The 23,046-nt window shown below is 46.7% G+C and overlaps 2 long non-coding RNA genes across 3 annotated transcripts in view; one reads left to right on the forward strand and one right to left on the reverse strand.

Moving 5' to 3' along the window:
* Nucleotides 1–1,699, reverse strand: part of LOC129383541 (uncharacterized) — a 55,726-nt gene extending 54,027 nt beyond the window's left edge. Inside the window, exon 1 of the long non-coding RNA XR_008611422.2 lies at nucleotides 1,219–1,699. This is a non-coding gene — a long non-coding RNA (uncharacterized lncRNA). The remainder of the gene's footprint in view (nucleotides 1–1,218) is intronic.
* LOC126526306 (uncharacterized) overlaps nucleotides 1–23,046 on the forward strand; it is a 75,300-nt gene that overhangs the window by 35,109 nt on the left and 17,145 nt on the right. For both annotated transcript variants that reach the window (XR_011895956.1, XR_007598512.3), the window contains exon 2: nucleotides 7,147–7,298. This is a non-coding gene — a long non-coding RNA (uncharacterized lncRNA). The remainder of the gene's footprint in view (nucleotides 1–7,146; nucleotides 7,299–23,046) is intronic.

The following is a 23,046-nucleotide window of genomic DNA, read 5'->3' on the forward strand; positions in this document are numbered from 1 at the left end:
ATCCACGCAAGGTGCATGGTCTTGAAATTCTCGATGTCACACTTGGGTGTGACTGGAGATATATACAAACCAAACATCACAATTCTGTCTTTCGTCTGTACGGCACAGACATCCCCCCAGTCGGTGGCGTTACCATCTTGCGAGCCAAGGGTTTATGGTTGTACATACATGTTGTCTTACATATATAACAAGGCCTCTTGCTCGTGAGTGCATGTGCAGTTTATAAACGATTCCAGTATACTCACCGGCTTGAAACAGTGCATCTTGATGTGTTTATTATTTATTATTTCTTATTTTGCCATTATTTGGGCAGAATGCTTGGAGTCTGCTTCACCTCCGCAGAGGGTCTGCCCGGTATTGCAGTATATCCGGGATCGGCCCACGCTTACATTCTTACTTTGACGCACAAACACAAAACATGCATGGAACTCTAGCAATATACAGCTTCGCTGTAAAATTGAATTGGTCATTCATTATTAAGCGGCGCTTACTCCTTACGTACTGAAACCACTGAGGCATAAACGCAGTGGGCGCAGGTTCCAGTTCGTGCCAGTGAACTCGAGCAAAGAAAAACAAATTTTCTTGGCCTACAAGTGCGCTTCAGCATCATAGCATGGAAACTAGCGGTTCCCCCAGTGAAATCCAGATCTTTTCAAGTCACTTGACAATAAAGTTTCCCAGGACTCACGCGAGACCGGTGAAGAGAGAGCCAGAGTGATCCAGTGTCAAGCAACACGCTCGTGTCACACTTGCAGGTAGCAAAAAAAGCTGTTACCCGCCGTGGTTGCTTAGTAGCTTTGGTGTTGGGCTGCTGCGCACGAGGTCGCGTTATCGAATTCCGGCCATGGCGGCCGCATTTCGATGGCGGCGAAATGCGAAAACACCCATGTACTTAGATTTAGATGCACAGTAGTGAACCCCAGGTGTTCCAAATTTTCTAAGTCCCTCACTACGGCGTGCCTGGTAATCAGATTATAGTTTTGGCAAGTAAAAGCCCATAAGAACTTTTTAGACAGCTATATTTTTCATGGGGGTGTGGAGCACGAATGACGCAGTGTTTGTTGAAGATTAAATGTTTCATTACATCGAAGTGTTGACATGATTATGCTGAATATGTTAAATTATACATTTACCATACATATGTACATTACTTTGACATCAACTTTTTGGTTTGCATTGGGTCAGAGGTTTCATTACTTCACGAATGATGCTGGTTACCTGAGTGATGATTTCGAAGCCGTCCATGAGGTTTGCGAGGAAGCATCTGTGGACGACGAAGGCAAATCAAAAGAACGCAGTATTTTGGCAATACAGCACAGGCTCGAAAAGGTTGCCGCCACTTTTTGAAGTGAAGGTTTCTTCCACCGGTTACCAACGATTGCTGTTCATTTATGGCTGTTCAATTGGCACTTGCTGATCACATACCGTATAATGACGGCTTAGGGAAGGTTGCTCTTCAATACTGTGGGTTGTTTGGTGAAACAAGTGGAATATCAACGATGATGTCTGCGCTATGCACATCATCACGTCCCTCTTGCTTATAAACTTCCAGTTTGTTTATAGACATATCGTGCATTAAAGGCTAGAGATAAAACTATGCATACCCTACGCACTCTGGGAAACGGTTATTCGGCGGTAAAGTTGAAGGTATACGACCGTTGTAATACCTTGCTACATCTCACCATGCGTACATCACTTGCGTTTGTCTACGTAGTGCTGAGAACAACGGCAAACATGTTTGTACGAGGCGTTGTTCTGTGCCATTGTTCGTAGCCTGGAAGAAGCTTAGTACTGTCATCGCCTCACACGGCGTGTCGCATCGGGGCTGAAGCTATGGTTTGCGTGCCTCTTATTGTCTTGAGGGAGGGGGGGGGGGGGCACTATATCTTTCTCCGTGATCATGACGCCGCGGTGTCTTCAATGCGATTTTGCGTCTGCATGCCCTGAGTCAGTTGACCGCGCGGGCAAGCTAGCACTGTGTTTATTCATCAGTAATAGCGGAAATGTGCCTTACCGCGCCTTGAAATATTTTTTCCTTTTTTGTCCGCAACATCAACCATATCTAGGAGTTATATTTTCCGGTCAGACCGCAAACCTATCATGCTTTCTGACGGCGCCTTTCCCCTCTCTCGCAATCTTCCCATGTATACAAGCTGTCATGACCGAAGACCGGCAACCTTGTTATTTACGCGTTTCAAGATTGCATTGGCTTTACATATTCGCTGTGTCATCCCGCTATCTTCTCTGTACTATTCTATCTTTTCTGTGGGCTCCTCCACGTGAATACAGAGGTAAGCGCTGCAGCTTCTCCAATGCTATTTTGGGGGCGCTTACGCGTAAATGCAGCCGCTCAGAGAACATTGCGTAGAAGCCCAGGAAGTTCCATAGGCTAATGCAGCAAACGCAATTCGAGTTCCAGAGGCCATCGTGGCTACGCCGAGGGAGCTCTTGTTGTACAGGTCCCCTAGACTCTTTCCCCTTCATTGCGATGTACAATGTGCACGTTCTAAACTACTCACCGACGCAGTGTGCCAGGCAACGGCACCAGAAGTGGGACAGCCGAAGGAAGAGGTGAAAAATTCTCCTCCCTAAAAGCCGTAGGCCTGGGGTCTGAAACTCACGGATTTCTCTGAGGTTCATGTAGTCTATAGTTTCTACAATGCGTGCATTGGGTAAACGTATGGATGCAGTCTCACTTCCAACGACTCCACACAATTGTTTTAGGCGCGTCTACGAGTCATAAGAGCTTGTGGGCGTAGACAACTACATAGCCGCCTGATTAAAATGTCCCCTCTCGTTCCCCAATTCTCCCCTATGCCCTGCTACCGTGCGCGCGGTTTAAGACGGAATGCTCCTTCCCGCCTGCCTCCATTGTGTGCGCGAAATCAGTGGATCATGCAACCAACTTTCTCTGGACACTTTCACTCGCGTGTACAGAATGCGGCGCAATGCTGAGATCTTATCGCGCTTGAACATTGTGTGGACAATCACGGCGACGGTACCAACTACGGCGGGAAATTCACCTTGAGTATCCATGTAACTCCTATCCATATAATATGTAGCTGTGAAAAGGCAGTCAAAATGGGCAGACATGGCCATGGGCTGACAGTCAGGAAACTGCTGCTGTCGGAACACTGACAAGAAATTCCACACGATGAACACTGCTGTAGCGAGAACTGCGGCTCCATAAATTGGCCGGTTGCCATTTTTCCGTCTGCATTCATTGCCGAAAAAAGTTCTATTCACTTACCGATAACCTTAGCGGCCTGAATCGCAAGCTTAGCATTTATCGTTAGTTCAGTGAAGTTGCAAGTTTGCCCCTCAGCTCAAGAGGTCAGTCTCCCAACAGCAACTACTTTCTCAACTCAGCGAGGGTAGCACAGGTGAAGATGAGGGCACCCTCACTAGAAAGGCAATGTTTCAGTAGGGTACATCTGCACAAAGCTGCATAAGATGATCAGCTTCAAAACCCACCATCCGCCTCCGCCCCCGAGAGCGGGGCCTCGGATATGCCGGATCGGGACACTACAACAGAAATACAGCAACAAGAAACACACTGGGCGTGGGGTGATCGCCTAACCACGTTCAGAGACCTCACCCCACACTAGAGACTCGAAAGACGCACATTCCCGCCACCGCACGATAAATTGAACAGGAACGAGGCCGCAACTTTACGCTTGGTCCAGACACACACCTACCCTAGCCCCGCTATCTTACACCAATGCTATCCGCGTTTATATCCAACAGACGTGTGTAAAACTTGCGGACAAAGAGCAACGCTGCGACACATGCTCTGGGAATGTGCCGGCAACAACGCTAATCAAACCAGCTGCATTCGCGACGCGTCCATAACCGCGGCCGTTGCCAGAGTACGGGAAGGCTCGAACTCGCTTCTTCCCGACGCCGCCCCGGATGCGGGAGCCACCGGGGACCTTCTCCGTAGGTGTCGCCGCCGCTGGGAGGCGGCTATCAAAAATTCAGAGCTGGCAGACCAGCTCTGGGCCGTCCGACAAGCCGAAGATGCCGCCCGAGTCCGAGGACTTCGAGCCGCCACCTGAGGCCACCACAGCAAGAACTGCCGGACTATTCTTCAACAAAGTTTCTTCTTCTTTCTATTCCTGCCCGGACTTGGACGCGGCCAGCGGCTTCCGCGGGTCCCTGATAGGAGCCCCCGCTGAAGCTCCGCAGGATCAAATAAAGTTCATTGTCTGTCTGTCTGTCTGTCTGTCTGTCTGTCTGTCTGTCTGTCTGTCTGTCTGTCTGTCTGTCTGTCTGTCTGTCTGTCTGTCTGTCTGTCTGTCTGTCTGTCTGTCTGTCTGTCTGTCTGTCTGTCTGTCTGTCTGTCTGTCTGTCTGTCTGTCTGTCTGTCTGTCTGTCTGTCTGTCTGTCTGTCTGTCTGTCTGTCTGTCTGTCTGTCTGTCTGTCTGTCTGTCTGTCTGTCTGTCTGTCTGTCTGTCTGTCTGTCTGTCTGTCTGTCTGTCTGTCTGTCTGTCTGTCTGTCTGTCTGTCTGTCTGTCTGTCTGTCTGTCTGTCTGTCTGTCTGTCTGTCTGTCTGTCTGTCTGTCTGTCTGTCTGTCTGTCTGTCTGTCTGTCTGTCTGTCTGTCTGTCTGTCTGTCTGTCTGTCTGTCTGTCTGTCTGTCTGTCTGCCTGCCTGTCTGTCTGTCTGCCTGTCTGTCTGTCTGTCTGTCTGTCTGTCTGTCTGTCTGTCTGTCTGTCTGTCTGTCTGTCTGTCTGTCTGTCTGTCTGTCTGTCTGTCTGTCTGTCTGTCTGTCTGTCTGTCTGTCTGTCTGTCTGTCTGTCTGTCTGTCTGTCTGTCTGTCTGTCTGTCTGTCTGTCTGTCTGTCTGTCTGTCTGTCTGTCTGTCTGTCTGTCTGTCTGTCTGTCTGTCTGTCTGTCTGTCTGTCTGTCTGTCTGTCTGTCTGTCTGTCTGTCTGTCTGTCTGTCTGTCTGTCTGTCTGTCTGTCTGTCTGTCTGTCTGTCTGTCTGTCTGTCTGTCTGTCTGTCTGTCTGTCTGTCTGTCTGTCTGTCTGTCTGTCTGTCTGTCTGTCTGTCTGTCTGTCTGTCTGTCTGTCTGTCTGTCTGTCTGTCTGTCTGTCTGTCTGTCTGTCTGTCTGTTATAGCCCTTGCAGCAAAACATCACGTCATAGCTAGTAAGTTATTATGCCCACTATATCTTCCGTAATTTTCAGTAGTAGGGATTGGCACGTGGACATGCCAAATCAACTTTTCAAATGTAGCAGTAATTGCTTCTTGAAGTGACGCTTCCCGATGGCGCAACCAATTTAAACTTTATTTTGATCTACTTCATGCTGCGTTTTATTTGCCGCTGGTTTCATTGAAACATTTTTTGCACGGCTGCTACTTTACTGTAACGAGCGGTCGTCAGAGCGCATTAATTTTTTTCAATTGTCCGGGTACGTTAAAGGCTGTACGAAAGATACGATAGGCTCACTCGATCCGCCTGCGCTTTGCGAACTAGTTGCCGTAGTGCTGCACATTGTTGTTTATTTCAACGTTTCAAGTGTTGCAGCTTCTGCACGAAACCATTTTTTTCACGAAGTGCACGTAACTTTCAGGCCTGATTCTTTAACTTTCTCAACGGCCGGAAGGGTCAAAGAAGCGACGAAGCAGCAGACGAGCTCTCGAAGCCATCACAGAGCACGACGCTACATGAAATAGGACAGAAATCGCACCATTAATCCAGAACAACGGCACCCACCAATGCACATGAGGAAAGCCAGGGCCGGTACAGTGTGCGAATGTATTCCGCTCCTTTCGATGCCTCTCTTGTCATTCACCTTTCATGGTCGGCTGAACACATTGATGACATATTGCGTCGCTGTGAGCCCTGACAAATCGAGAAAAGTGGTTAAGGCATCACAAAAGGCGCAACTAGAAAATCGCAGATCAGCCTTCATACGCGGCCCTCGAACATGTCCCGAGACATGCCGAAAATGCGGTTAAGCTCGAAATTGTAGTAGTTTCTTAGCATCGAAATTTTGACGCAGAGAGAAATTGTACAGCAAATGGGAATAATGTTCTTCGGAAAACACATTAAAGGTAATGTAATCACTATTTTTACGTGTAATTATTCATGATGGCGAAAAATCTGGCAGAGTGTTCATAAAACGCGCAAAGAGCCTGAATGCAGTCGCTTCCACGCGTGATCATCACACGTGGAAGCGATAATCTTGCTCTGTATCCGAGGGATACTGCAGCATTCATAGGTGTGCTGCAGAGCGTGACGTCAGACGATCAATGTTTGTCAGCCGGCTGGAGAAGCTGACAGCGTTACCGCGCTCGAAATGAGCTGCATTCTTTGAGGTTGAATCGCAGGAGTGACAGTGGCAAAACAATGAAGTCAAAGTGACTTGAAATATTGCATCTCTGCGGCCCCGTATGGAGGTAACCGAATGTTTCGCTATATTGTTTATAAGCTTTTTAAAGCTCCTAATGGTTCCCGCGGCGTGCAGCACGGATTCGAAAGTCGCTTTAGTTTCCGTATTAACCATATTTTGCTTTCTTCAAGCGCCGTATGCTCTCAAAAGTGCATTGTATGTGGGCCATTTTGGTAATATTATTGGACTACGTTGGTGAAGTATGGATGCATGTTGACCCTACATATGAGGGTGTTTGTGTGCCGGACCCTATACGTCAGAACTGTTCCCTTAGAAACCCATCTCATTGTCATTGCAGTCTTGTTTAATTTCTTTGCACCCTATATGAACTTGTTTCAGGCCAAACAGAAATTACGAATGACTCCTTTCCCACCTGATAGCTACGCGTACGTCTTCCAATACTTTAGAAATTGCTTTGTCCTGCCGAACGACTAGCATGCTACAAATGGCTCAGCAGCAGTATTTACCTGAAAGAATGTAAGATAGACTACACATGTTTGGGCGGAAGCTGTGGACACTATAAAATGGCGCACGGGGGCTCATTTCTTTCATTGTTTGCTTCAGCAACACACCTTATAACACAGGCAAGTATGCGCCATCTTTTGCTAAATGAAGTAATATAGAAAACAGTCTTCCGACTGATAAAGACGATGGCATTGATTTCAGGGTACTTTAGTTCTTCGGAATAATTACCTTCCATGTTTCAAGAAAGCGCGATAATGCTCAAAATTCTACGTTCTTTTGTAGGCTTTGAACACTACTGAAAAAATATGGATCCAGCAACGAAGCTTTACGAGTGGTGCTGGCGCATATGTCCACAAGTGCATTTACAAAGTGAAATTGAACCTCTCAAAGGAAATATATACATTTCGACAACATTACCTGTCGGGCCGCTACACGTGAGTACATAAAAAGTTCCACAGTTGTACTTTCCTACCACGCTGTTCGTCTCAGATATTGGCAGTAGTGATGCTATGGTCAGCATCACCACCGACGAAGATAAAGACGACGGTGCATGTTCCGCAGGAGACGGAGGGCTACCGTGCACTTGAGCACGTCAAGGTTCGATCGCTCCTGCTGCTGCGTTCGATCTCCGCCCCGGTGTGCCCAAGCTGGAACTTACTTGGTGGTTTGGCTGAGTTTTGGGTGGATTTGACCTAGTTATCTTACTTATCTTATTTTTGTAGGACGTATCCGTGATTGAAACATCGCTGATGTCTAAAAACTCTCCTGGGCAAGGGCCCAGCCCTTGGTCAGCCTCCCTTTCCCCTGATGATTTGCCTTTGCAATCTTTCTTCCGCAGCGGTGTTAGCAGCATCCCTGTCGCGCTGGTGCCCTCGAACGGTGGATTCATCCGGCTGAACAACCCACAAGGTGTTCAGGCCGAGCTCCAGGCCATGACGCGTCATTTCCAGATGATAAGCGATGTCCGACAATTTGGAAGAGGTGGGATAGTCTGTAGGTCATCAGATTCGACCTGTGTCGCAGACCTCCTAAAGTGTAAGACTTTCGCATCTGTCCCGGTCAGTGCGTTTATTCCTCCTCATCTAGCATGCACTAAAGGCATTGTCCGGGGCGTAGACTCTCGATTGAGCCCAACTGAGACTCTGGAGAAACTGTCTGATGCTGGCGTCATAGCTGTATACCGGTGTAACCGACTGGTAAATGGAGAAAAAGTTGCCACAGAATCAGTTATTGCTACGTTTGCTGGCATGTCCTGCCCTTCTGAACTGAAAGTGTGGCCACTTATTTTTAGAGTGGAACCTCTCGCTTCCTGTCCACTTCAGTGTCGGAACTGTTGGCGTTTTGGCCATAGTGCAGGAGGCTGCAAATCAAATGGACGCTGTCGCGCCTGTGGTGCCGATCATTCTCCCAATGAGTGCACAGCTGAAGCCGAAACTTGCTGCCTATGTGGAGGAAACCATGCGGCTTACTATGCAAACTGCTCGGCTAGAGCTAACGAAATACAGGTACTCGAGGTAATTGACAGGCGACGATGTTCGCGGCGAGAAGCTATTGCAGTCGTCAAGGAAAGAGCCTTTGGATACGCTGGCGTCACTGCGAGGCAATCTACTTTACAGGAAGACAACTTGTCGAAACTCATTGAATCGGCCGTAGAAAAAGCAATGACAAAGGCTATGCAACATATTGTCACAAGTGTTACCGACTGTCTTACCCAAGTGTTTACTGCGCAGATGACACAGCTATTGCAAACAGCTGCAACACCAATCACCAAATCGATTGCTTGTGCTGCAGAACAGGTAGCCAGTTCAGTCCTAGCGCCGAGTACCACATCGGACTCAACATTTGTAGGATCCGATCCTTGTTCTTCGCGTCAGTCAGACTCGCAGGTCGACATGGAAACAGGTCATGATACCAGACCGCAAAAACGAACTGGGTCTCCAGTAACTGCTGCTTGTCCATATACCAAAAACAAAAAGGGTAATCCAATTTCTCATTATGGCGTCCAAGAAAGTTCATTGCGACGGTAGTCGCTCAAGAAACTATATCAATTAGATCATCACCATAGCTTCTTTAAAAGTGCTACAGTGGAACTGTCGTTCCCTGCTTTCTGCTTCAACAGACTTACATTGCTTAACAACTCAGCTTAATCCTGACGTCATAATCTTACAAGAAACCTGGCTTACTCCTGAGAAAAATTTTCTATTTAAAGATTTTCGATCTTTTCGATTAGATCGCCTTTCACAAGGAGGTGGCTTAATGATTTTGTTGTCATCTAAATTCTGTCATAAGGCGAAAATAGCTTTCAAGTTAATGTCTCCGGAATGTGAAATTTTGGCAGTGCATCTTAGCATCCCAGGCTACCGTACATTTTCAATTATAAATGCTTATTTCCCTACGGGCGTACACAGTACATACCAATTGGATAGTGCGCTTGCCAGCTGCAAAAATGAAGTCATTCTTACTGGTGACTTCAACTCGCATCACGTGTCTTGGGGTTACAAAACAGATTCAGGCGGGACACGTCTGTGGAACTGGACCATAGATAAAAACCTTACATGCCTTAATACCAGTGGACCTACATTTGTCCGCGGACAATCTCGCTCAGTGTTAGATTTGACGTTTTCTAGCACAAGTGTCACTGTGACATCTTGGACAACGATTGATTTCTGTACAAACAGTGATCATCTCCCGGTATACTTTGAAATTGCATGCCCTTTAACATCAGTTGAACGACAAGGCAGAATATTTGTGAATTGTGAAAAATTTAAAGACTGCTTGCGGTCCACCATTGCGTCACTAAGTAATAGTAATGACGAAGACATTGGCTTGAATATTTGTTCAGCATTACAGAGGTCCCGACAAAAGTCTGAATTTGTAATTCAGACAGCTAAGCGTTTCTCATCTAGTCCCTGGTGGAACAGCGAGTGCACACGAGTTTATAGAAGAAGGAAAGCTGCTTGGAAAAAACTTCTACATAATCAGAGCCCACAAAATTGGAAAGATTATCAATTTATTTCGGCAACCTTCAAACGTACTATTAAACATGCAAAAGATGAGTACGATAAAAACCATTTTGATTATCTATCTAAATCCAAAAACAAACGTGCTTTATTTAATTACCTTCGTTTTAGAAACAAACTCTCAATGAGCATTAATGTAGACTCAATCGTCTATACCTCACAGGAAATGCAGGAGTCCTTAGAACTACTGGCTAAAGGACTGGAGAGTCGGTTCGCAACGCGCCTCCAAACTCCTGCTTTTTCTCCTGCATTCTCGGGCTACAAGGAGATATCCTATTCGGAAGTAGCAAAGGTCATGTTACAGTTGCCAACTACAGCCCCTGGCCCGGACGGCATAACAAATGCAATGTTAAAGATTTTCTTTCAAGAAGCTCCACGTGAGCTTCTGAAGTTGCTAAACTACTCTGTTGGTAACGCATGGATTCCGCAAGATTGGAAGATCGCCAAAATTATTCCGTTACTTAAAAAACAAGGGGCAGGCTATACTATCGACAACATCAGACCAATTGCTTTGACATCAAACATAGTGAAACTTATTGAAAGAGTGCTTCTCGGACATATATTAGAGTTTATTGACGACAATCGATTGTTGAGTCCGTGTCAAATTGGATTTCGATCTGGCTATTCAATATGGCACGCGCATGTAGACCTTGAAAGTCACATTAACATCGCCAGACAGAAAAAACAATATGCGGCTCTAGTTACCTTAGATATATGTAAAGCCTATGACAGCATTGAACATACAATTTTAACGAATCGGTTACAGAGCCATTGTTTTCCAGGCTATATTGTAGCATGGGTGCATGAATTTTTAAAAGACAGGGAGTTCTATTGTTTTCGAAGCGGCTATTCTTCCAGTAAATATAAGCAAACAAGAGGTGTGCCTCAGGGATCGGTACTTTCACCAGTATTATTTAATATTTTACTGAGCAGAATCCCCGTTCACCCAGCTGTCAGTACATACGTTTATGCTGATGACATTGCCTTTTTTGGTATGGCTAGCGACATATACTCTCTTTACGAAATACTGCAGTCGTATCTCAGGGAACTGGAAAGCTGGCTGGATAGCTTACACTTAAACCTGAATGCTAATAAGTGTGCTATCCTTGTGTTTCCCGTTAAAGACCCAGTATACATATCGCTTAACTATCATCTCGAAGATATCCCACAAGTAGAGTCACTAAAATACCTTGGAGTTATTTACAACGGAATTCTTAACTGGCGGCCGCATATTGAATATATTGCGACAAAAGGAGCTCGTTCAATGGGCATTTTGCGCAAGTTGAGCAACCGGAGAACAGGTATGCGAAGAAAATCCCTCTTGGTGGTATATAAGATGTATGTTCGTCCGGTGTTAGAATTTGGATGCGTTTTATTCTCCGGTGATCCAGCATACAAGCTTCGGCCGCTAGTTTTGTTGGAACGAGAGGCGCTACGTCTGTGCTTAGGCCTCCCAAAATACGTTTCGAATGCCGTATTATACCTGGAGGCAAGAATCCCACCCATAATATGCCGATTTCGCCTTCTGACAGTTCAGACTTTCCTAAGGCTATATGAATCCCCATTAAACCGCCTTCAAATTATTTTCCTCTCTGATCCAGAATTATTTTTTCCTATTCATTGGCCCAGGTTTCATAGACCACAGATTATATTTGTGCAAACATTACTTGAACCACTAAATGTGCAAATTCGCGAGGTGCTTCATGATAATACGCATTCAAATTACCCAGAGATCAGGTTCGATGACATTTTCCCAAACCACGCGAAACTACTCCCTTACGGCATCTTAAACGCCATGTTGCAAGACCACCTAAGCAGCCTAGAAACAAACGTTATCATTGCAACAGATGCCTCACAGTGCGAGGAAAAAGCTGGCATTGGAATATTTTGTCCTGCACTCGACTGGTCTTTTTCTTTAAGGTTGCCTGATTTTGTGCCTATTTTTCTGGCCGAGTTGTTAGCAGTAATCCTAGCTTTACGTAAATTAGACCCAATTATTACAACGGCTGCCATTCTGACTGATTCCCTTTCAGTATGCTCTTGCCTTACCGCTACTAATGAGTCACCCATGCTAAAGCTATTCCACTTACTAGTTCCAGCCCATGTGCAATGTACCCGCCGTGGTTGCTCAGTGGCTATGGTGTTAGGCTACTGAGCACGAGGTCGCGGGATCGAATCCCGGCCCCGGCGGCCGCATTTCGATGGGGGCGAAATGCGAAAACACCCGTGTACTTAGATTTAGGTGCACGTTAAAGAACCCCAGGTGGTCGAAATTTCCGGAGTCCCTCACTACGGCGTGCCTCATAATCAGAAAGTGGTTTTGGCACGTAAAACCCCATAATTTAATTTTAATGTGCAATGTGTTCATTTGATTTGGGTGCCAGGGCATAAAGGTTTGTTTTTTAATGAAACTGCTGATTCACTGGCAAATTCATCACTATCCGGCCCTGTTCTTCCTATTCTACCAGTGACAGCACAGATCACGGCGGCAAGATTTCGGATGCGATCAATAAGATTAGCTTTATCAAACCCACATTTGACTGCTTCTCCAGAGTATAAGCACCTGGCATTTCCCTGGCATAGCGAATCCTGTGACACAAAGATGCTTGAGGTCTGCCTCACCAAATTACGCTGCCGCGTACCCTCGCTGAATTTCTATTTACACAGGTCGGGTTTGGTTCCCTCCCCCCTCTGCTCTTTTTGTAATGAGGAAGAGTCGATACACCACTTTCTTCTATCTTGTCGCCGCCTTACTGCGGTTAGAAAAAGATGGTTGGAAATACCTTTTCGAAGAATTGCCCTGGACTTGACAGAACCTTCAATTCTTTCGTTCGGAGCGTCCACTTTGGGATTCAGCCACAGGGATGCATGCTTCGCTGTCCGATCATTTCTTACGGAATCTAAACGAATGCCCTGCTAAATTCCTTTCTTTTTGTTTTTACTTTTAAATTAATTATTACTCATGCAATATGACCTTCCTGATTTTATTTAGCAGGTAATTAAGCGCTATTCAATGCTATTTCAATAGCTATTAGGAAATTTATGCTCCATAATAATTTCGAATAATCCACCCATTTCTTGGCCAATCCCCCAACGTGGGTAGGAGCCACACGCATCGCAGGCTACAACAACAACAACAACAACAACAACGAACGCGCTAGCCATCGTCGGCCTGGAAAGCCTCAGTTCCTGTTCAAGACAAATAAACAGTAGACGGCGCGCAGCAACAGTCCGCCTATAATCCAAGACTAGAAAGCAAAAATGTGCACAAAACGAAGCCGCTCTGCAAGCTGAATTCCTTCAAGGATGAATAATTACATCGCGTAAATTATAGTGTGTGAATGGAAACATATTTTTACTAAAAACAGCATAAAAATTTCATCCATACAGGTTACTCATACAGTATCTAATGACGTCCTCCACCCCCTTGAGTTGTGGCTAAAGAACATTTCGCATTAAAGCGCAAACGTCCTATGAAATAAAGATTACAGGTGCGAGATTTTTTTTATGCGAAAGCGTCAACTGGCTCATTGAGCACAAAAGCCGGCATGCGTTATCTGTAGCAGCGAAATGGGACCTGGCTGGGCCATTGGCTGCGACGCCACTTCACGAGCCCACCTAGATGGAGTACCCATCGTCTGCAACGTCACTGCAGGAGCGCGCCTCGACGGAGCGAAAGCGAACACCACCTCCTGCCGCTCGAGCGCGCAGGGTGTTTCGTGAGGGGACAAAAGCCATCGCCACGACGCCACGTCATCCTCGCTCTCGGGACGAGCGCGCCTTCACGGAGCAGAGGGTGCGAAAGGGAACATCTGCTGCCGCTATAGCGCGCCGCGTGTTGATTAAGGGAAGAGTATCTCGTCGCGCAGGACGTCGGTGAAATGCGGCTTGGGACCGCAGGCTGCTGCTTGTTGGCTTGGGCAGCACGTACCGCTATGGTACATTACTCGTAGCGCCAGACTCGAAGGACCACTAAGCGGCCTTGTTCTAGATATTAATTCTGATCCGTCAAGTTTACGTGGACAACTTATAAAAAGCGTTTAGGTGCCCTGGAATTTTAATTGCTGATGTGCTTAAAGTGTGAAGCACAACTTCTAATATCGGTGTCAACACCTTGTATCAGTAAACATGTTACCTGACGCTAAAGCTTTACACATTTGTTAGCGAGGTTCTGAACATAAACTTCATGAGAACATTGCATCAACTACCAGTTTACGGCACCACATTGCCTCATGCTCTCGGAGTTATTCATATCTGCGTATTTTCCATGGGTGACACATAATCAAGGAGGGAGCGGAATTCGCGGGAACAAGTGAAAATATTTGCATCAAATCACGTTTAGACATTGCTAATAAGTTCTCGCGTCATTCAGCGAACTTCGAAACACAGAGTCAGAAACTTCCCAAAAGAGATGGGATTATTATTTTATTGTTACGGCCAGTCTTACCATGTTGGCGTTCATTTCAAACACTGTGCAGCGATTTGGTATCCCACATCTTGCTTGATGAACACAACCGTCTACATGCTCACATTGTCTCAGTGCTCCAGATAACTAAAAACATTTGCTTATCGCTTACAATCTCTTCAGTCGTCTTAGGCCTACATGTGACAGATAGTCAATAGATGTGTCGTTTTCTTATACAAACTAGTCCCAAACTATGTTTGCATTTTATAAAAAATAAGAAAGTGTTCAATATTCTATTACACATTCCAGCGTGCGTTTTCTAAAATGTTCGTATTCAATTTTATACAGAAACTTCCCTACTCCATGATTTCAACACCCTAGTTTAAACACTGATGGTGGCTGGAAAGAGAAAGCTTCGTACTTAATGGGCTTCTCAGCGCTTGTAGAAGCCAGATGTTTTCAGAAAGCACAACAGTGCTTGCACTGCCTCCTGAGCCGATGATCAGTGAGAACGGTGTTCTAGTAAAATGTTTACTCGCAGAAGCATCATCTAGTTTCCAGAATGCGTTGGACATGGATTGTCTGTATGCTTTAAATTGAGGACAGGGCACAATAGGCGGTCAATGTTATCGCATCCACGACCATTTCATGTGGGACTGTCAGCCATGCCAATTATTGCTGAATAAGCTTCCATGAAGGCAATTTCCAATCACGAGCGACACAATATACGTTTCGCCCCTGTGAAGTCCGGCTTGAGGTCCTTGTTGCAGCGAAGGGTTTAGTCTATGGGATATGGAGCACCTTGTGTGCGCGGTATTCCACTAGAAAGAAAGAATGCTAGAATGGAAAGCTCTCGCTGACAAGCTAGCAAATCAATGTACGTCGACGTCGAAAAAAGACCTGGGATGCCATCCTTCCGTACGTAACTTTCGCTTACAACACGGCGGTGCAAGAAACAACACAGATCACAGCGTTCAAGCTGGTTTACGGCAGGAAACCGACGACGACTCTCGACACCATGCTGCCGCATGTCACCGACGAAGAGAATTTTGACGTTGCCACCTATCTCCAGCGCACCGAAGAAGCCGGACAGCTCCCCGCCTACGGGTCAACAACCAGCAACCCGCGTACCGACAGCCGACACTACAACCTCTGACGACGCTACGTCGAGTACCAGCCCGGTGACCGTGTTTGGGTTTGGACCCCGATACGCCGACGAGAAATGGAAACATTTATGATTAATAAATCGAGAGAAATGGTCATTGAAGAGGAAGGCTATAGCAACACATGGAGTTACCATAAGCGTATCATTTGTAAGATGGGATATGTAGTTGGGAAAGGAAGCAAGGAGCGAAGAATGGTCAGTTGAAATTTAAATGCCCAACAAATAACAAATAAAGCCACAACAGTTGAGAAGGAACTTGGCAAATGGCCAAGAGTAGGAATACAATGGGCTTCTGAATATACTCACGAGAGAAATAAGGAAAGAAAAGTGATACGCTAGGTGGAAGGGAAAACAGCAACCGACAAGTTGGTGGAACACAGAGATGCGGGAAGCGATCGACAAGGGATAGAGCAATACGAGAACATAGATATTCAAAATAGGCCCACTTGCCGCAGGTTCAACAAGACAGAAAATGGGAAGCATAATGGGAGAAAATAATTATAGTGCATGCACTAGTTGAAGCAAAAATAAAAGGTGAAAGCGAACGTTGTTTGTCCGAAATTCGCGAAAGAAGAAAGTAGCCGAACCTACAATGCATTGGAACCACATAATATTGTCACGATGCAGAACAGGACGTGCAAGCAAGAAACGACGACGAAGAACTGTTGTTGCCGCTGGGGCGCTTCGGCTGCCATGTTCTAGTGTCTGCTGGCGCCTTGAGCATTGGCCTTGCATACACAACATTCGTGCTTGTATCCGCCTCGCAAGATTTTAATGGAGGTGCGGGGTATCAACACGGAGCACAGCAGCGGTCGCCGCGTGAACCCTCACACGATGATCGACAGCCAAAGCGCCACAATGAACGACCGCCCACCTGCGCTGCCGCATACTCTGACCGTGTTGTCCCAGTCGCGAGACCCAGGGAACATCAATGGGATCGATGGTACGGACGGTGAAGACTGGATTTCCCGGTATGAGCGTGTAAGTGAAAATAATAGGTTGATCCAAACGGCCAATGCTAGCGAATGTGATATTCTACCACCGAGACACAGCGCTAGCATTGTACGAGACGCACGAACACGACATACCCAGATGGGACGTCTTCAAGCAGAAGCTTCTAGACATCTTTGGAAAGCCCTTTGGCCTTCAGCTGGCAGCGAAGACGCAGCTATCGACTCGTGCTCAAACGACAACAAAATCTTACGTGGCATATATTGAAGATGTCCTCGCACTCTGCCATAAAGCTAACAATGACATGCACGAGAAAGACAAGATTGGGCACATCCTGAAGGGCATAGCAGATGACGCATTCAACCCGCTTATTTGCAAGGACTATCACTCGGTGGACGCGATCACCAAAGAGTGCTGCAGTTTCGAACTGATAAAGAGTCACCGGAGTACGCAGCAGTTCAACAAGCCACAAAATAGAGCTTCGACGTCTTCGTGTGAAGAACAGCCACGTTGACCTACCCTGTCTGGACAAGAAAATTGGACGCGGTTAATTCGTTGCGAGCTCGAAGCCATGTCTACCGTCGTTCCTCGTTAGCATTGCCCAGACAACGCATGTTCTGTATCGCTTATACAGGCCGTTGTCAGACAAGAAATAGCAAATTTAGGCATCCTGCCTCTCTGCCCCATTCGTGATGCCGCTGTCGGCCAGGACCGGCCCCGCCTAACCAGTGCTTCCCCGTTTTCAGCGGTTCCAACTCGCCGTCGTAACCCGGCCGACTGGAGAACACCGGATGGTAGGCCGATTTCTTTTAATTGCATGCATGTTGGACATATCGCTCGTCATTGCCGCAGGCGTTGGTTATTGTCCCCTAGGTGGAGCTTTCCGTCTGACCGTCCAGATCAAAGTGTTCCCCGTTTCTCTGTTTGTCCATCATCTACGAATACCGACAACGTACCTACGACCTTCCGAACCAGCCGGTCACCATCTCCCCTAAGTCGTGGGTCTCATTGGCCGCAGGCCCGCGCCGCTGCTCTTCCCCCGCGTAAAAAAACTAGTCGGTGCAGCTCCCGGAGGTGAGGCTGCATCAACGACCCGGCCTGCAAATCCTCTGATCACATTGCCTACCCTTGGAAGTATATTAGACGTTGAGGTGGGTGGAGTCCCAGTCAAGTCCCCCGTCGGCACTAAGGTGACTTTAGTCGACACCGGTGCGCAGATGTCTGTAATGAATGGCGCCCTTCGCAAACGAGTCAGAAAGGTCCTAACGCCTGCCGTTCTATGCACAGTACGTGTTGCCGACGGTAGTACGCCACCATTTGTCGACATGTGTAAAGCTAGAGCAACGATTTTCAACCATGAAACCACCATCTTATTTATTGTCTTAGAGCGCTGTCCGCATGCTCTGATTTTGGGGATGGACTTTTTCCGACCCATTCTGCCCTAATAGACTGCGCTAAAGGTGTCGTGCTTTTGACCTTCATTCTGACAGCTACTTTGATTCGGACGCACATCATCCGTCCCTGTGTTCTGCCGAATTCGCTTGGTTGCCGCGTCAAGCCGCTACTACTATGCCTTTTACCACTTGACCACATGTTCCTAATCACGACTACATCATCTCTCCGCTTGTCGACGTTATTCTACTGCATGGCGTCGCGCTCCCAAGAAAACTGTTGTCCGCATGGCCGATAATTACACTTGTCTTCCCGTTGTCAACTTTTGGTCTGCTGCGCATGTTCTTCCTAGTAACATGACTGTGGCCCGTCTGACACCTGTGCATGAGCAACAGACATCTCCGCTCGCGCCCACTATTTCTGCCTCTGTCAGCCCTCTCCTCGCGTGTTCCCGTTCGGCTTCGTCACCTTACCACGACGTTCATAATATGATCGCTACCGAGAACTCCCCACCTCAAACTGAAGTCCTTAGGCGCATTCTGTTTTGTTACCTCGGTAGTTTTGATTTAGATGACCGTCGGCTCGGCCGCACAGCCGCTCTCACTCGTCGGATTCACACCGGCGACGCAAGTAACATCCACCGCTGCCCCTACTGTGTGTCTGCAGCAGAGCACAACATCATCCAAAGCGAAGTCGCGAAGATGCTGAAGATGCATCATCGAGCCTTGCGCTAGCCATTGGGCCTCACCACTAGTCGCAGTCAAGAAAAAAGACCACACCTGAAGATTTTGTGTTGATTATCGCCATCTGTACAAGATCACCAAGAAGGACGCATATGCAGAACAGGATGTGCAAGCAAGAGACGATGACGAAGAAGTGTTGCTGGGACGTTTCGGCCGCCATGTTCTAGTGGCAGCTGGTGCCTTCAGCATTCACCTTGTACAAACAACTTTCGTGCTTGTCTCCGCCTCGCAACAATATTATTAGGCTGAAAGTCTGTAACTCTAAAATAAGATATCCTTGAAGAAGATGGAAACAAACTGGAAGGAGCTATGGCGTTAAATTACATCCAAAAAATAACAGCCTAATCATTTGAAGGCAATGCCGAGGTGGTTCTAGAAAAAGAAGTGGCTGCGGTTCAACGTGGCTTCAACCTAGTCATACGAGTAATAGTTTTGTTAAGCATGGTTAGACACGCTTTTGCTTCTTTGACTGTTTTATTACACATCAAAGGCTCTATCACTGTCTCGCTGTGGTTTGACTAAGGTAAAGATTGATTTATGGTCTGTAACGTACTTGCTTGCAGTTAGAACTTGGGTTGCTCTAATGTCCAGACTCAGCCTGGCGCCTGTGGCGAAGAGATGACGCGCTCGCACCGGCGCGTGCTTCGTCCATGGCGAGACTGAGTGACAAAGCGCCGGCGATAGCAGCTGCTAAACCCTCGCCTAGTCACATGGTACACTGTAGCGAGACTACAGCTAGTGCACCTGTGGCGCCTCTCCGCAGCGGATAACGTGACGTAACGTCACACCTTCCCGCTTGCTCGTCGGCGGCTGAAGATCAAACGCGCGCCGAGATTGACCTTAGGAGTTGTGTTTTGAGGAGAAGAGCTTTCGCTCTAAAAACCGAGCGTGAACCAGAACCAGATGGTAAAGGAGCTGGCGCTGACAAATTTCAACTGGAAGAAAGCCGAAGAGACAGTTCCTGAGCAACAGGGTTATGCGAGTTTCCCATTGGGCGGATTAATAGACAGTAACACAACACTAGGACCAACAAGTCAGGAAGCTCCGTTGAAATCAGTAGAGAAATACAAGATAGCCGAGTACCAGCTAGCTGGCGCAAGGCAAAATGAATTTATTTATGAAAGATAGGCAGCAAAAGATGGAATTCACTCAGGTAGACCATTGACTGGTACATCTGTAATATACATGTTAGCAATGCAGGTGTATAAATTAAACCTACGAGCATAGGCAGATAATGCTGGCATATTGGGCGAACTTCGAGAGGGCTTTAAATTTGGTAGGGGTCTGGATGATAACTTATTTGTTCTTACTTAGTGTATTGAAATATCTAGAGTAGAAAAGAGAGCTTTATATGTGACTGTTTTAGACATTACTGGAGGGTATGACAACGTAGACCGCAGCATTTTGTGGAGGATTCTGCAAGGGGAAGGCTTAGGAGACAATTGTTTACAGCTTGTGTAAGAAATTTACCTAAAAATGCAATTTTCGTTGGATGGGAAGTGATTAGGAGCAAGGAGAAAGTTCATATCAACAAGGGGCTGAGACAGCGGTGCCGTCTATTGCCACTGACGTTTGTGATGTACATGGGAAGAATGCAAAGGGCGCTAGAAAAGAGTCATCATCATCATCAGCCTAGTTACGCCCACTGCAGGCCAAAGGCCTCTCCCATACTTCTCCAACTACCCCGGTCATGTACTAATTGTGGCCATGTTGTCCCTGCAAACGTCTTAATGTCATCCGCCCACCTAACTTTCTGCCGCCCCCTACTACGCTTCCCTTCCCTTGGAATCCAGTCCGTAACCCTTAATGACCATCGGTTATCTTCCCTCCTCATTACATGTCCGGCCCATGCCCATTTCGTTTTCTTGATTTCAACTAAGATGTCATTTACCCGCGTTTGTTCCTTCACCCAATCTGCTCTTTTCTCATCCCTTAACGTTACACCTATCATTCTTCTTTCCATAGCTTGTTGCGTCGTCCTCAATTTCAGCAGAACCCTTTTCCTAAGCCTCCAGGTTTCTGCCCCATACGTGAGTACTGGTAACACACAGCTGTTACACACTTTCCTCTTGAGGGATAATGGCAACCTGCTGTTCATGATTTGAGAATGCCTGCCAAACGCACCCCAGCCAATTCTTATTCTTCTGGTTATTTCAGTCTCATGATCCGGATCCGTGGTCACTACCTGCCCTAAGTAGATGTATTCCCTTACCACTTCCAGTACCTCGCTACCTATCGTAAACTGCTGTTCTCTTCCGAGACTGTTAAGCATTACCTTAGTTTTCTGTAGATTAATTTTCAGACCCACCCTTCTGCTTTGCCTCTCCAGGTCAGTGAGCATGCATTGCAATTGGTCTCCTGAGTTACTAAGGAAGGCAATATCATCGGCGAATCGCAAGTTGCTAAGGTATTCTCCATCAACTTTTATCCCCAATTCTTCCCACTCCAGGTCTCTGAATACCTCCTGTAAACATGCTGTGAATAGCATTGGAGAGATCGTATCTCCCTGTCTGACGCCTTTCTTTATTGGGATTTTGTTGCTTTCTTTGTGGGGGACTACGGTGGCTGTGGAACCGCTATAGATATCTTCCAGTATCATTACATATGGCTCATCTACACCCTGATTCCGTAATGCCCCCATGACTGCTGAGGTTTCGACTGAATCAAACGCTTTCTCGTAATCAATGAAAGCTATATATAATGGTTGGTCAAATTCCGCCCATTTCTATATCACCTGATTGATAGTGTGAATATGGTCTATTGTTGAGTAGCCTTTACGAAATCCTGCCTGGTCTTTTGGTTGACAGAAGTCTAAGGTATTCCTGATTCTATTTGCGATTACCTTAGTAAATACTTTGTAGGCAACGGACAGTAAGCTGATCGGTCTATAATTTTTCAAGTCTTTGGCGTCCCCTTTCTTATGGATTAGGATTATGTTAGCGGTCTTCCAAGATTCCGGTACGTTCGAGGTCATGAGGCATTGTGTATATAGGGCGGCCAATCTTTCTAGGACAGTGCTCCCACCATCCTTCAACAAATCTGCTGTTACCTGATCCTCCCCAGCTGCCTTCCCCCTTTGCATAGCTCCCAAGGCGTTGTTTACCTCTTCCGGCGTTACTTGTGGGGATTTCAAGTTCCTCTAGACTATTCTCTCTCACCTTATCGTCGTGGGTGTTACTGGTACTGTATAAATCTCTATAAAACTCCTCAGCCACTTGAACTATCTCATCCATATTAGAAACGATATTGCCGGCTTTGTCGCTTAACGCACACATCTGATTCTTGCCTATTCCTAGTTTCTTCTTCACTGCTTTTAGGCTTCCTCCGCTCCTGAGAGCCTGTTCAATTCTATCCATATTATAGTTCCTTATGTCCGCTGTCTTACGCTTGTTGAATAACTTAGAAAGTTCTGCCAGTTCTATTCTAGCTGTAGGGTTAGAGGCTTTCATACATTGGCGTTTCTTGATCTGATCTTTCGTCTACTGCGATAGATTACTGGTTTCCTGTTTGACGGCGTTACCACCGACTTCTATTGCGCACTCCTTAATGATGCCCATAAGATTGTCGTTCATTGCTTCAACGTTATGGCCCCCTTCCTGGGTTATAGCCGAATACCTGTTCTGTAGCTTGATGCGGAATTCCTCTAGTTTCCCTCTTACCGCTAACTCACTGATTGGCTTCTTATGTACCAGTTGCTTCCGTTCCCTCCTCAAGTGAAGGCTAATTCGAGTTCTTACCATCCTATCGTCACTGCAGCGCATCTTGCCGAGCACGTCTACATCTTGTATGATGCCAGGTTTCGCGCAGAGTATGAAGTCGATTTCATTTCTAGTCTCACCATTCGGGCTCCTCCACGTCCACTTTCGGCTAACCCGCTTGTGGAAAAAGGTATTCATTATCCGCATATTATTCTGTTCTGCAAACTCTACTAATAACTCTCCTCTGCTATTCCTAGAGTCTATGCCATTTTCCCCCCCCTGACTTGTCTCCAGCCTGCTTCTCGCCTACCCTGGCATTGAAGTCGCCCATCAGTATAGTGTACTTTGTTTTGACTTTACCCATCGCCGATTCCACGTCTTCATAAAAGCTTTCGACTTCCTGGTCATCATGACTGGATGTAGGGGCGTAGAGTTGTACTACCATCAATTTGTACCTCTTATTAAGTTTCACAACAAGACCTGCCACCCTCTCGTTAATGCCACAGAATTCCTGTATGTTACCAGCTATTTCTTTATTAATCAGGAATCCGGCTCCTAGTTCTCGCCTCTCCGCTAAGATCCGGTAGCACAGTACGTGCCCGCTTTTCAGCACTGTATATGCTACTTTTGTCCTCCTAACCTCGCTGAGCCCTATTATATCCCATTTACTACCCCCTAATTCCTGCAATAGCACTGCTAGACTCGCCTCACTAGATAACGTTCTAGGGTTAAATGTTGCCAGGTTCATATTCCAATGGCGGCCTGTCCGGAGCCAGGGATTCTTAGCACCCTCTGCTGCGTCGCAGGT

Source organism: Dermacentor andersoni, chromosome 8, assembly GCF_023375885.2.
Source record: "Dermacentor andersoni chromosome 8, qqDerAnde1_hic_scaffold, whole genome shotgun sequence".
NCBI classification, from domain to species: domain Eukaryota; kingdom Metazoa; phylum Arthropoda; class Arachnida; order Ixodida; family Ixodidae; genus Dermacentor; species Dermacentor andersoni.